Source organism: Eschrichtius robustus, chromosome 2, assembly GCF_028021215.1.
Source record: "Eschrichtius robustus isolate mEscRob2 chromosome 2, mEscRob2.pri, whole genome shotgun sequence".
Classification (NCBI taxonomy): Eukaryota; Metazoa; Chordata; class Mammalia; order Artiodactyla; family Eschrichtiidae; genus Eschrichtius; species Eschrichtius robustus.
The window spans coordinates 19,363,914-19,378,488 of record NC_090825.1 but is presented as its reverse complement, the minus strand read 5'-3'; positions in this window follow the sequence as shown (position 1 = coordinate 19,378,488).

Here is a 14,575-nt window from a genome sequence, read left to right as displayed (position 1 = left end):
CACGCCACTGCCAGGGTCCCGAGATCCAGGGACAACTTCCCTGGGAGAACACACGGCATGCCTCAGGCTGTTGCAACCTCATGCCAGACTGTGCCACCGCAGGCTTGCCCTGCATTCCAATTTATGACTACTGTACCCCTCCCTCTCCGCAGCCTGAGTGAGCAAGAGCTCCCTAATCAGCTGCTGCTTTAACTCACTTCTGTCTGGGCAGGCAACAGATGGCTGAGGGCAACCTACACGCAGAGTTGGGGCCAAAACCAAAGCTGAACCCCAGGAGCTGTGCGAACAAAGAAGAGAAAGGGAAATTTCTCCATACAGCCTCAGGAACAGTGGATTAAATCCCCACAGACAACTTGATGTACCCTGCATCTGTGGAATAACTGAACAGACAATCATCATCCCAAAACTGAGGCAATAGACTTTGGGAGCAACTGTAGACTTGGGGTTTGTTATCTGCAACTGATTTGTTTCTGATTTTTAGATTTATATTAGTTTAGTTTTTAGCGCTTGTTATCATTGGTGGATTTGTTTATTGGTTTGGTTGCTATCTTCTTTTTTAAAATTATTATTGTTTTTATTTTAATAATTTTTTTAAATATATTAATTTAATTTAATTTAATTTATTTATTTAATTTTCTTTCCTGTTTTCTCCCTTTTCTTCTGAGCTGTGTGGCTGACAGAGTCTTAGTGCTCTGGCTGGTGTCAGGACTGAACCTCTGAGGTGGGAGAGCTGAGTTCAGGACATTGGACCACCAGAAACCTCCAGACCCCATGTAATATCAATCGGCAAGTACTCTCCCAGAGATCGCAGTCTCAATACTAAGACCCAGCTCCACCCAACGGCCAGCAAGCTCCAGTACTGGACATCCCATGCCAAACAACTAGCGAGACAGGAACACAAGCCTACCCGTTAGCAGAGAGGCTGCCTAAAATCCTACTATGTCACAGACACCCCAAAACACACCACCGGATGTGGCACTGCCCACCAGAAAGACAAGATGCAGCCTCATCCACCAGAACACAAGCACCAGTCCCCTCCACCAGGAAGCCTGCACAAACCACTGAACCAACCTCATCCACTGGGGGAAGACACCAAAAACAATGGGAACGATGAACCTGCAGCCTGAGAAAAGGAGAACCCAAACACAGTAAGTTAAGCAAAATGAGAAGACAGAGAAATACGCTGCAGATGAAGGAGCACGGTAAAAACCCACCAGACCAAACAAATGAAGAGGACATAGGCAGTCTACCTGAAAAAGAATTCAGAGTAATGATAGTAAAGATGATCCAAAATCTTGGAAATAGAATGGAGAAAATACAAGAAATGTTTAACAAGACTTAGAAGAACGAAAGAGCAAACAAACAATGATGAACAACACAATAAATGAAATTAAAAATTCTCTAGAAGGAATCAATAGCAGAATAACTGAGGCAGAAGAACGGATAAGTGACCTGGAAGATAAAATAGTGGAAAAAAACTACTGCACAGCAGAATAAAGACAAAAGAATGGAAAGAATTGAGGACAGTCTCAGAGACCACTGGGTCAACATTAAATGCTCCAACATTCGAATTATAAGGGTCTCAGAAGAAGAAGAGAAAAAGAAAGGGTCTGAGAAAATATTTGAAGAGATTATAGTTGAAAACTTCACTAACATGGGAAAGGAAATACTCAATCGAGTCCAGGAAGCGCAAAGAGTCCCATACAAGATAAATCCAAGGAGAAACACGAAAAGACATATTAATCAAACTATCAAAAATTAAATACAAAGAAAAAATATTAAAAGCAGCAAGGGAAAAGCAACAAATAACCTACAAGGGAATCCCCATAAAGTTAACAGCTAATCTTTCAGCAGAAACTCTGCAAGCCATAAGGGAGTGGCAGGACATATTTAAAGTGATTGGGGGGAAAACCTACAACCAAGATTACTCTACCCAGCAAGGATCTCATTCAGATTCAATGGAGAAAATAAAACCTGTACAGACAAGCAAAAGCTAAGAGAATCCAGCACCACAAAACCAGCTTTACAACAAATGCTAAAGGAACTTCTCTAGGCAGGAAACACAAGAGAAGGAAATGATCTACAAAAACAAACCCAAAACAATTAAGAAAATGGTAATAGAAGCATACATATCGATAATTACCTTAAATGTAAATGGATTAAATGCTCCAACCAAAAGACATAGACTGGCTGAAAGGCTACAACAACAAGACCCATATATATGTTGTCTACAAGAGACCCACTTCAGACCTACAGACACATACGGACTGAAAGTGAGGGGATGGAAAAAGATATTCCATGCAAATGGAAATCAAAAGAAAGCTGGAGTAGCAATTCTCATATCAGACAAAACAGACTTTAACATAAAGACGATTACAAGAGACAAAGAAGGACAATACATAATGATCAACGGAGCAATCCAAGAAGAAGATATAACAGTGGTATATATTTATGCACCCAACATAGGAGCACCTCAATACATAAGGCAAATGCTACCAGCCATAAAAGGGGAAATCAACAATAACACAATAATAGTAGGGGATTGGAACACCCCACTTTCACCAATGGACAGATCATCCAAAATGAAAACAAATAAGGAAACACAAGCTTTAAATGACACATTGGACAAGATACATTTAACTGATATTTATAGGACATTCCATCCAAAAACAACAGAATACACTTTCTTCTCAAGTGCTCATGGAACGTTCTACAGGATAGGTCATATCTTGGGTCACAAATCAAGCCATGGTAAATTTAAGGAAATTGAAATCATATTGTACCCTTTCCAACCACAATGCTATGAGCCTAGATAACAATTACAGGAAAAAAACTGTAGAAAATACAAATACATGGAGGGTAAAAAATACACTACTAAATAACCAGGAGATCACTGAAGAAATCAATGAGGAAATCAAAGAATACCTAGAAACAAATGACAATGAAAACACAACAACCCAAAACCTAAGGGATGCAGCAAAAGCAGTTCTAAGAGGGAAGTTTATAGCAATACAATTCTACCTCAAGAAACAAGAAAAATCTCAAATAAACAACCAAAACTTACACCTAAAGCAATTAGAGAAAGAAGAACAAAAAAACCCCAAAGTTAGCAGAAGGAAAGAATTATAAAGATCAGAAATAAATGAAAAAGAAATGAAAGAAACCATAGAAAAGATCTATAAAACTAAAAGCTGGCTCTTTGAGAAGATAAACAAAATTGATAAGCCATTAGTCAGACTCATCAAGAAAAAAAGGGAGAAGACTCAAATCAACAGAATTAGAAATAAAAAAGGAGAAGAAACAACTGACTGCAGAAATACAAAGGATCATGAGAGATTACTACAAGCAACTATATGCCAATAAAATGGACAACCTGGAAGAAATGGACAAATTCTTAGAAAAGCACAACCTTCTAAGACTGAACCAGGATGAAACAGAAAACATAAACAGACCAATCACAAGCACTGAAATTGAAACTGTGATTAAAAATATTCCAACAAACAAAAGCCCAGGACCAGAGGGCTTCACAGGTGAATTCTATCATACATTTAGAGAAGAAATAACACCTATCCTTCTCAAACTCTTCCAAAATATACCAGAGGGAGGAACACTCCCAATCGCATTCTACGAGGCCACCATCACCCTGATACCAAAACCAGACAAAGATGTCACAAAGAAAGAAAACTACAGGCCAATATCACTGATGAACATAGATGCAAAAATCCTCAAAACTAGCAAACAGAACCCAACAGCACATTAAAAGGATCATACACCATGATCAAGTGGGATTTATCCCAGGAATGCAAGAATTCTTCAATATATGCAAATCAATCAATGTGATACACCATATTAGCAAATGGAAGGATAAAAATCATATGATCATCTGAATAGATGCAGAAAAACTTTTGCCAAAATTCAACACCCATTTATGATAAAAACTCTCAAGAAAGTAGGCATAAAGGGAATCTACCTCAACATAATAAAGGACACATATGACAAGCCCAGAGCCAATATCATTCTCAATGGTGAAAAATTTAAACCATTTCCACTAAGATCAGGAACAAGACAAGGTTGCCCACTCTCACCACTATTATTCAACATTGCTTTGGAAGTTTTAGCCACAGCAAACAGAGAAGAAAAAGAAATAAAAGGAATCCTAATTGGAAAAGAAGAAGTAAAGCTGTTACTGTTTGCAGATGACATGATACTATACACAGAGAATCTTAAAGATGCTACCAGAAAACTACTAAAGCTAATCAATGAATTTAAATTGATTAATTTAAATTACTTGAATTTAAAGTAGCAGGATACAAAATTAATGCAGAGAAATCTCTTGCATTCCTATACAGCAACGCCAAAAAATCTGAAAAAGAAATTAAGGAAATGCTCCCATTTACCACTGCAACAAAAAGAATAAAATACCTAGGAATAAACCTACCTAAGAAGACAAAAGACCTGTAGGCAGAAAACTGTAAAACACTGATGAAAGAAATTAAAGATGATATAAACAGATGGAGAGATATACCATGTTCTTGGATTGGAAGAATCAACATTGTGAAAATGACTCTACTACCCAAAGCAATCTACAGATTCAATGCAATCCCTGTCAAACTACTAATGGCATTTTAGACAGAACTAGAACAAAAAATTTCACAATTTGTAGGGAAACACAAAAGACCCCAAATTACCAAAGCAATCTTGAGAAAGAAAAACGGAGCTGGAGGAATCAGGCTCCCTGACTTCAGACTATACTACAAGCTACATTAATCAAGACAGTATGGTACTGGCACAAAAACAAAATATAGATCAATGGAAGAAGATAGAAAGCCCAGAATAAGCCCATACACATATGGCCCCCTTATCTTTGAGAAAGGAGGCAAGAGTATATAATGGAGAAAAGGCAGGCTCTTCAACAAGTGGTGCTGGGAAAACTGGACAGCTACATGTAAAAGAATGAAATTAGAACACTCCCTAAAACCATACACAAAAATAAACTCAAAATACATTAAAGACCTAAATGTAAGGCCAAATACTATAAAACTCTTAGAGGAAAACATAGGCAGAACACTCTATGACATAAACCACAGCAAGATCCTTTTTGACCCACCTCTTAGAGAAATGGAAATAAAACCAAAAATAAACAAATGGGACCTAATAAAACTTAAAAGCTTTTGCACAGCAAAGGAAACCACATACAAGATGAAAAGACAACGCTCAGAATGCGAGAAAATATTTGCAAAGATGCAACTGACAAAGGATTAATCTCCAAAATTTACAAGCAGCTCATGCAGCTGAATATCAAAAAAACAAACAATGCAATCCAAAAGTGGGCAGAAGACCTAAATAGACATTTCTCCAAAGAAGATATACAGATTGCCAACAAACACATGAAAGGATGCTCAACATCACTAATCATTAGAGAAATGCAAATAAAAACTACAATGAGGTATCACCTCACACCAGTCAGAATGGCCATCATCAAAAAGTCTACGAACAATGAATGCTGGAGAGGGTGTGGAGAAAAGGGAACCCTCTTGCACTGTTTGTGGGAATGTAAATTGATACAGCCACTATGGAGAAGAGTATGGAGGTTCCTTAAAAAACTAAAAATAGAACTACCATATGACCCAGCAATCCCACTACTGGGCATATACCCTGAGAAAACCATAATTCAAAAAGAGACATGTACCCCAATGTTCATTGCAGCACTCTTTACAATAGCCAGGACATGCAAGCAACCTAAGTGTCCATCAACAGACGAATGGATAAAGATGTGGCACATATATACAATGGAATATTACTCAGCCATAAAAAGAAATGAAATTGAATTATTTGTAGTGAGGTGGATGAACCTAGAGTCTGTCATACAGAGTGAAGTAAGTCAGAAAGAGAAAAACAAATACCGTATGCTAACACATATATATGGAATCTAAAAAAAAAAAAAGAAAAAAAAATTGCTCTGATGCACCTAGGGGCAGGACAGGAATAAAGACACGGATATAGAGAATGGACTTGAGGACACAGGGAGGGGGAAGTGTAAGCTGGGACGAAGTGAGAGAGTAGCATTGGCGTATATACAGTACCAAATATAAAATAGATAGCTAGTGGGAAGCAGCTGCATAGCACCCGGAGATCAGCTTGGTGCTTTGTGACCACCTAGAAGGGTGGGATATAGAGGGGTGGAATATAGAGGGGAGGGAGACAAAAGAGGGAGTGGATTTGGGGATATATGTATACATATAGCTGATTCACTTTGTTATACTACAGAAACTAACACAACATTGTAAAGCAATTATACGCCAATAAAGATGTTAAAAAAAAAGATCACTACATTTGCATTTTTTCAGACCTCTTAGGTGAGCACTATTATCTTTTATTTACATGGGTTAGGACATTATTTTTAAATTACATTCTTGGCAGGAAGTGAGGCAGGACATTTCAGAGACTTTCACGTTTCCCACCCTGAGGATCGGTCTTACCCTACCATCCAAGAAACCAATATGCAGGCTGTGCTATCTACCATGTATGGCCTTTAGATACTGAGGGGGAAAAGAAAAATCTACAAACAGATGTTTCTCTGAACCAGTGAACCAAGGGTGAGGTGAAACTAGGCAAAGACTCTATTTATTATCCTGTCTCCATATATTTCCCTTCCTAACAAAGGACCTTAAGGATGCTTCATTTCCCTGCTTTCAATATCAATTAAAACTGTATGATAGTCTTCCAATGTTTTGGGTTTTTTCCTTTCCCAGTGTACTCCAGCCCAATAAAATGGCCCTGGGTTCCACTGGGGAATAGATGAGGAAATCATTGCTGTATACACTTGTCATAAAATTTCAGGGCTGTTATTTTGGGGTAACTGATTATCCTTTAGACCAAGCATTATGGACCTAAAAAGTGCCTCAGATCTGTAAACTGGGCAACAGGTTGTGATGTTTTATTGGCATGGCTCTATGTAACCTCTTGATCACCAACAGATTTTGGTTGTATAGACTGACCAATTTCCTTATTGGCTCCCCAACTATCTTTCCTCTAGGGATGCTGTTTTTTGATTAACTACCTCTACTGGGTAGTTAATTAAGGGTCAGAAACCCTTGGCTGCCACTCCACTTTGCCTCTAGGGACGATTGCATCTGTCAGTTAAGCGCCACCACGTGGCATCTGTAAGTTCAGTATTGTATTATCCTCATTGTTATGAGTAAGCCAGCTTCTAAAACAGCATCTCCTACTTTTGTCTCAAAGAGTTGTAGGATCTAACCAACATGTGCTAGTAAGATTCAAGAGAGCAAAAGTAGGTCTGAATTCTGATCAAGGTCAAATGGAACATAAATTTGATTACAGAAAATATACAGATCGATGTATAAATATAGAATTTACAGAGTACACCACACAGGCAAGGAACCTGTTGCAGTTTGATCACTGAAATTCTCAGTGACACTGGGGACCCTCTCACCAGTGTATTTCTTATTATCTTGGTCACTATAATATCTCCTGGTCCCCCATTTCAGGACACAGTCATCTGGTAGGCAGTCTAGTCTTCCATAGTATAATAATTCTGCTCTGTCCTATTGTCTGAACATATTGATCTATACTTCCAGTTTCTACAGTGGAATACCTCATACTTCTACTTCACCTAGTATAGGCCATTGTCTTGCCCAAGTTTTTAAGGGCATTTCAGCAGCATATTTGCACTGTGTCCTAGGGTCCTCACCTGGGTGTTCTACTTTGTGAATTATGTATTTATGTATATCTAGATTTCCTTAAGGGTCCCTTGTAACCTTTATAGACACAGCAATTCACCATACAAGTTATATTTTCGCTTAACCCAATTACAAAGCACATGGCTAGGAGGACAAGTGGAAGCATATCTTGAGAAGACTATATTTTGACTCTCAGGACCGAGGCATCTGTGTTTTCTTTAAGCAAGGAGAGACTACTATGCACTAAAAAATAGAGTAAGCCATTTCTAGAGATTCAGAGGACTCAAGATATTCTGGAGATTTGATAATATGAAGTGTTTCATCCAATATCTGTTTCTCATCACAGACAGGGCTCCATTCTTTCCCATTTCGGGGCCTGGACCTCAGCAAAACATACGTGTATACTTAGGTTGAGAAAACTCTGAACTCAGTGCCTTCTATGATTAAGTTGTGAGTCTGGTCCTGAACTTTGTCTGCTCTCTAGCTGACGGAGATGGATGTTATTTATTAAGCTGCCAACTTTATCACTGGCTATTACATAAAGGCTTCAATTAATGGTTAATCATCCTCAGTCTTCTTTTGTCTTTCTCCTCAACAGCTATCCATTTCCACTGTCTTTATAATTCCTGTCTCTCCTATGTTTCTCAAATGACTGATATGGACCAATTGTTGGTACATGTCTTTCCGATGGCACACTACCACACTCACCACTGATGAAAATGTTAACAAGTACGCTGCTAACACATGCCAGGGACAAGCACTGTCCATGTTTGACTTGCTAGCGATGGAGTCTTCCTTACTAGCCTGCAAGTAGTGATCCAACTCCAATATCCTGTCTTAATGTCTGTTTTCTCGGCCCACTCCTGGAACCATCACTGACTATCGGTGAAGTATACTAGGAAGTATACTCTGAGATGAAAATAAGCATGCAGTATATTTATTATCCAGTGCTCTAAGGATCAACATCTTGGGGAAGAAAAAAAAAAAAAAGCATAATTGGGTAGAGGGAGAAACTGGAGTGCAAAGCAGTATAAATAAAACTTTTGGCTGACCCTACAGGGATATTGAAAACTGGACGGCCCCTCAGTGATTTGCTGTGTGGGGCAAGAGGCTAGATCTTGTATTTTCACAATGACCAGTCACTGGATGCAGAAATAGGTGGACAGTTGGTAAAATAACTGTATTCAGCAAAGGACAATTCATAAAGAGGACTGAGAATCTAAGCATGTCATCTAGCCTCACTCCCAGCAGCTGGGAGGATAATCCTGCCATGCCGGAGGGGAATCTGGATGGCACGGTATGGTGTCCACCACATTGGCACACAGGGCTGTTTCTCTACTCAGGCTATGGAAAAAAACGTCAAGTTCCAAAAATCTCTGCTTCAACTGTATATGATGTTTTCTATGATTCCTGCTACTGCTTCTGTGCTCCAATTAGATAGTTTAGTCTCTCCAGGTTGCTACAAACAAGTCTTTGACACTACCTAAGGAAGCTTTCTCTAACTTTATACTGCCTTTCTCCATTCCAGATCCCAAGCAGACAAAGAAGAGGCACTCACATTGTCTTCCTTTACTCATTTAATAATTGAAATTGTATTTCTTTTTCAATGTAAAGCAAAAGTTTCCACCTGAGCAGTGGGTAGATACTCCTCCCTTCTCAAGAAACTTACCCTATGAGTAATGCATTATTTGTATTAGATACTTCATAATTTTCCATTTCTGCATAATGAGTTATTACCGCTTTTGTAGTTTATAAAAACGAACTTATTCTCTCTCAACTTACAGCGTTTAGGATTCCCAAGTATAGGTTACTAGGATTGAGATCTCACCTGAGGCTTGGGGTCCTCTTCCAAGCTTTTGTGACTGTTGGCAGAATTCTGTTTCTATGATTACATGATTGAAGTCCCCATTTTCTTCCTGGGTGTTCGCAGCTCTTAAGACTGCAACGAGTTCTGTGCTGTATACCCCCCTCCAGAGAACACTTACAAACTGACAGACAGCTTACCTCACCAAGACGAGCAGTCTTGTAATTCTCTCTAGTCTGCTACTGTCTTATATAACATAATGTAATCATAGGAGCGCTTATCTTATCATCTTTGTCGTATAACATAACTTAATTATGGAAGTGATCACATTTGCAGACTTCACTCACACTCAAAGTGGGGGAATTATTCAGGATATGTACAACACAGCACAGAAATCTAAGGGGTCAACTCAGAATTCTACCTACAACATTATATTTAATGTGTCATTATTTTGCTTAACTATCTTTTGTGATTTTTTTTCTTATATCCATCTTTCTTTTAAAAAGTTTTAGCTAAGACTATCAATTATTTCCATACTGTTAAATCCAATTGCAGTTATAAATAATTATAATTGAACAGTTACAAACAATTGTAAGCCATCATCTTCCTTGAACTTTTTGCAGAATGCAACCTCTTAACCATTTCTGAAACACGACACTCCTCCCCTAACTCATTAAAAAGATGTGTCATTATACTTTCTAAGGCTAATAGGGGTCAATGGTATGACAATACTTGACTATTTTTTGCTCCTTCCAAGCAATAGGTTATGAGCGTTCCTCAGTAATAGGCAAATAAATCCTAATCTAACCACTCATTGGATATTTTCACACTACTAATTCTTTAGAAAACCTATGAAACTGATCTGTCTTCTTCCACATATGCTAGGGTTATGCCAAATTCTATAGCATTCGTAGTTATCCGGAGGTGGACATACATCCTTAAACTGAGTCCCCGAGGACCCTGATGAGCAAGATAGAAGCTGGCAATAATAAATGCACTATTAAAATGCAACATAAAAATTTAAACATACCTTTAAAAAAGCTGAGCTTTAGAAACACAGAATCATAAGTGCAAGAAATATATGTACAGAGATTGATTAAAGAAAAAAATAGATATGAACATGAGTATATCTTTTGTATAAAATATCTGCATTGCCAGTGCTGGCTGAATAGATCCATAACTGTTGAAATTTTTCCTGCTGAGCATAACACAGTTGCAAGGTGTTTCTGTATCAGATTTTTGTTAAGATATATCAGAGACAAATCTACAATGCTTCCATGTTTCTGATTACCATTAGAATTAATAAGTGTAAATATATTGTATTTACAAATATTAGAGGTATATGCTCTCACATTTGCAATAACATGATGACAAGGAAAAAGATTACTATAACTCTGAACCTCTGTAGCAAAAAATATTATTAGGCTAGAAATAAATGTATTTCCTTGTTGGCTTCTGATTTCTATTACTATTTTTTTCCCACTACTTATTAGGTAACTCTGCATTCTTTCCATTAAAATATTTGTTTTTACACATTGTATAAATTGCAATTACTGGGCATAGTACAACCATTACAATAGCATTTATAGTATATGTCTTCATTCAGGCTGACCAAGGGAAATATTAGCTGAATTTCCAAGTGTGCATATAAAGTTATCATTTTAGCATATGTAATTATGAAACCAGGCTAACCAGTAGTAATTCTTAGAGACAATCCTTCATATACAATACTGATAAACATTTTACAATTTAATTGCTAGTATGCAAATGATAAACAGTATTTACTTTTATAAGTACATACATGCAGGCAAATTTTAACATGGCCCAGACTCTGAATGTGTTTGTATCCAGAATATCTCATTGCAACCAATCATGGTTTCATTTATACAAAATCTGACTGTATCCACTGTTGACAAACATGAATTAATAATTACCGATCAAATTGAACCAAGTTTACCAAGCCTAATTCTACATCAGAAAAAAGTTAGGTAAGAAATATAATTTATTATATTTTATTATTCTCTAGAAATTTAATTTATTTTGAACACAATAGAAACATAATTCTTTTCATTCATGGTTAGATTTATTTTCCTCAATGATGTCTCTAAGCTCTGGAGTTTTTCAGAGCATCAGAAATTCAGAGGAGAGGTTGAGGCTGTATCTGAGACCTCAGTCAGAGGTCCTCTGTCATTATTGGGGTGTCCATTGCTCCTTTCAAGGCCACTGTTTCTTACTGAGTTTTGAGGCTTTCATGAGGGCACAAAATTCTGCACAATTTGAGGCTTAAACTTTTAAGTTTATGGTTTTCTTTTTGATCCTTAAAACATTTTAAATTATTTTTTGAGATGTAAAACTTCCTTGTTAGAAATATACATGATGGTAGGAGCCATATAAAATAAAAAGTGTAAAACTTCAGTACTCAAACACTGGTAAACATCATTAATAGTTGGAACATCTCCAGATCTTTTGTCTGTGAATTAGTAAATCAAATTATGGGTTCTCTATATAGATACTCTTATCAATTTTTGTGTAATAATTTTATATCTATTTTTTAACTCATTTTTCAAATTTAATCCATTGCTAGAATAATTGCATAACAACATTCAAAGAAAATTTAAAAAGTAAACTATTTTTTAATTGCCCTATAGTACAATTATTTTTATTTCTTCATATTTTTTCACAATCCCTTCCCAAAGATGAATAATAAATATAATAAACATGTTTATATATTGATTTATATATTCAGAAAAAGTACAACCATTTATGCTAGGCATTTAATTATTTTAGTTATATAGTATTTTTATCAAAGGAATATATTTGCAGATTATGAAGAATCAAAAATTTACTTCTTGGCTTAAAATTATAAGCATCAACCATTCTCTTTTATCTTCCCTCATTTTAAATTCATTCTCCTCCCAGACAATCACTTTCAAATTAGTTTTCTTTTTATGCTATTTTCTTCCATACTTTTAATTTACTACCATTTCTTGGTTTCATTACATGTTTATGTATTATACATTGATGTGTATATGCAATTTAAGTTACCTTAAATCTTCTATTGCCTACATGTATACATTTATTTCCATGTTTTTAATTCTCCCAATAAAATCACACCACCATTTAAGTGACATCGGTGTTCAATTTTTACATTATGTAATCTGAGTAAATATTCAAATCTAAGAAACAGGGTATGCTATGATTACATTGCCTTTGTTGATTTTTCTTATCTTCAGTAAAGATTGTAATTGCCTAATGTCTTTCATTTGCAAATTTTATGTACTTATTATGAATTAACTTCCAAACATGCATAGATATGAACAATCTCCTCTCATTATTTTCAAAGACAGTTTTTAAAGCTTTTCTCTTTCCTTCTCTCCTTACTTTCCTCCATCCTTTCCTTTCTTCCTTCCTTGGAGATATTACACCCTTGGAGAGATAGCCCCATGTGTCCTCCTTTCCATCCTACACAGCTTTCCTCCTTAGCATTTTCATTGTCCATCATTCTGAAAATTCATTTGCCTCTTTCTTAAGCTGGATCACCTGTTTCCAATGACAGAACTCCTTACCCTCCCCCCTTTCTCAGTTTACTCCATGGATTGTATCGAATACCTTCTCCATTATCTTCCTGAGAAAGCTCACCTTGGAGTTAGTGAAGTATCTGCTTAGAGAAACTCAATGTGTAAAATATTTTTAACACTGTCCAATGACTGATGGTTTCATCACATAAATGTTTCTGTTTTGTAAAGAATATTCTCTCAGTATTGTAAAGGCTTCTCTTCCTTAACATTCTATATTACAGGTGTATTCTTAAGAAGTCTGAAGCTCCTTCTATTCCTAATCATTTCCTAGTCATCAATTTTTCTTGCTTTGATAATTTCAGATTTCACAACAATGTGCCTTGATATGAGGTTGTAGATTCAGTTTTTCTGTTTAGTGGGCTGTTTACATTTGAATAGTCATTCTGTTTCAATGTGGAATAATTTTCATTCTTTAATTTAGGAAAGTTTTCTTATTTAATTTGTCTTACTTTTATTTTCTTTCTTTGTTTTACCTATACTCTGAAAGTCATATTTATGAAGATGTTGGAGAATGCTACATTTGTAAATTTACTCCTACATTTAAAAAAATATTTTTTTCTAATCCATTGTGAATTTCCTCAACCTATGTCTTATTTATCTTATTATATATCTTAATAAATATCCTTATATATTCTTTATATAATATTTACTCATATAATAAGAGTATAATCCTTATAATCGTGTTATATATTCTTATATTTTGCATTTCTCCTCTATTATTTTTAATTTTGAAAGATATACTCTTTGTTATCTGAATGTTCTTTATTTTATTGTCCATCATTTTCTTGGTCATAGGTGCAGTATTTTCTCTATGACTCCAAGAACATTGCTATTTTTGTAAAAGTTTTTCTTAAAGCATATGTGCTTCTTTCTCTAAATTATTTATTTCCCTTTTATTTGCTTTGATATATGTCTTTCATTAGAGACTTTCCTCAAATATCTTGGGAATTTTCATTGTTATATCACTAAGGATAACTACATTACACTGAAATGAAAAAAATGTCTCTAGAATTTAGCAACTAAGTAAAGCTTAATTTCTATCTCTTGCTATCTGTTCATCAAAGTTTTCTTTGGATATCAGCTCTAGGTCTTCATCATGCTCACTCTGTGACCCAGGCTGATGGAGTGGCAGTTATGGATGGTGTCCAATGACTGTGGTAGAAAGAAGCCCCTAATGTTTCTGTGCAGAAATAAAAGAAATCCACTTCTACTCAGTCTATTGACCACAGCAGTCCCAGGGCTGTGCCTAAATTCAACGCAGCAGGAAAATATAATCCAACCCTGTCACATGCCAAGGAGAGAAGGATAAAAAACAGTTTATGAAGAAATATTTAACAATGCACAATAGTGTCTTCATAATTAACAATGAGACATTAAAATGATACTTGTGCACTTGGAGAGCTTGGTGGATTTTACCTTTTTAATAGAGGAGCCCAAATATCATTTTCTGGTGTTCTTTATCATTGGCAAATAAGCTTTCACAGAAAGAAATC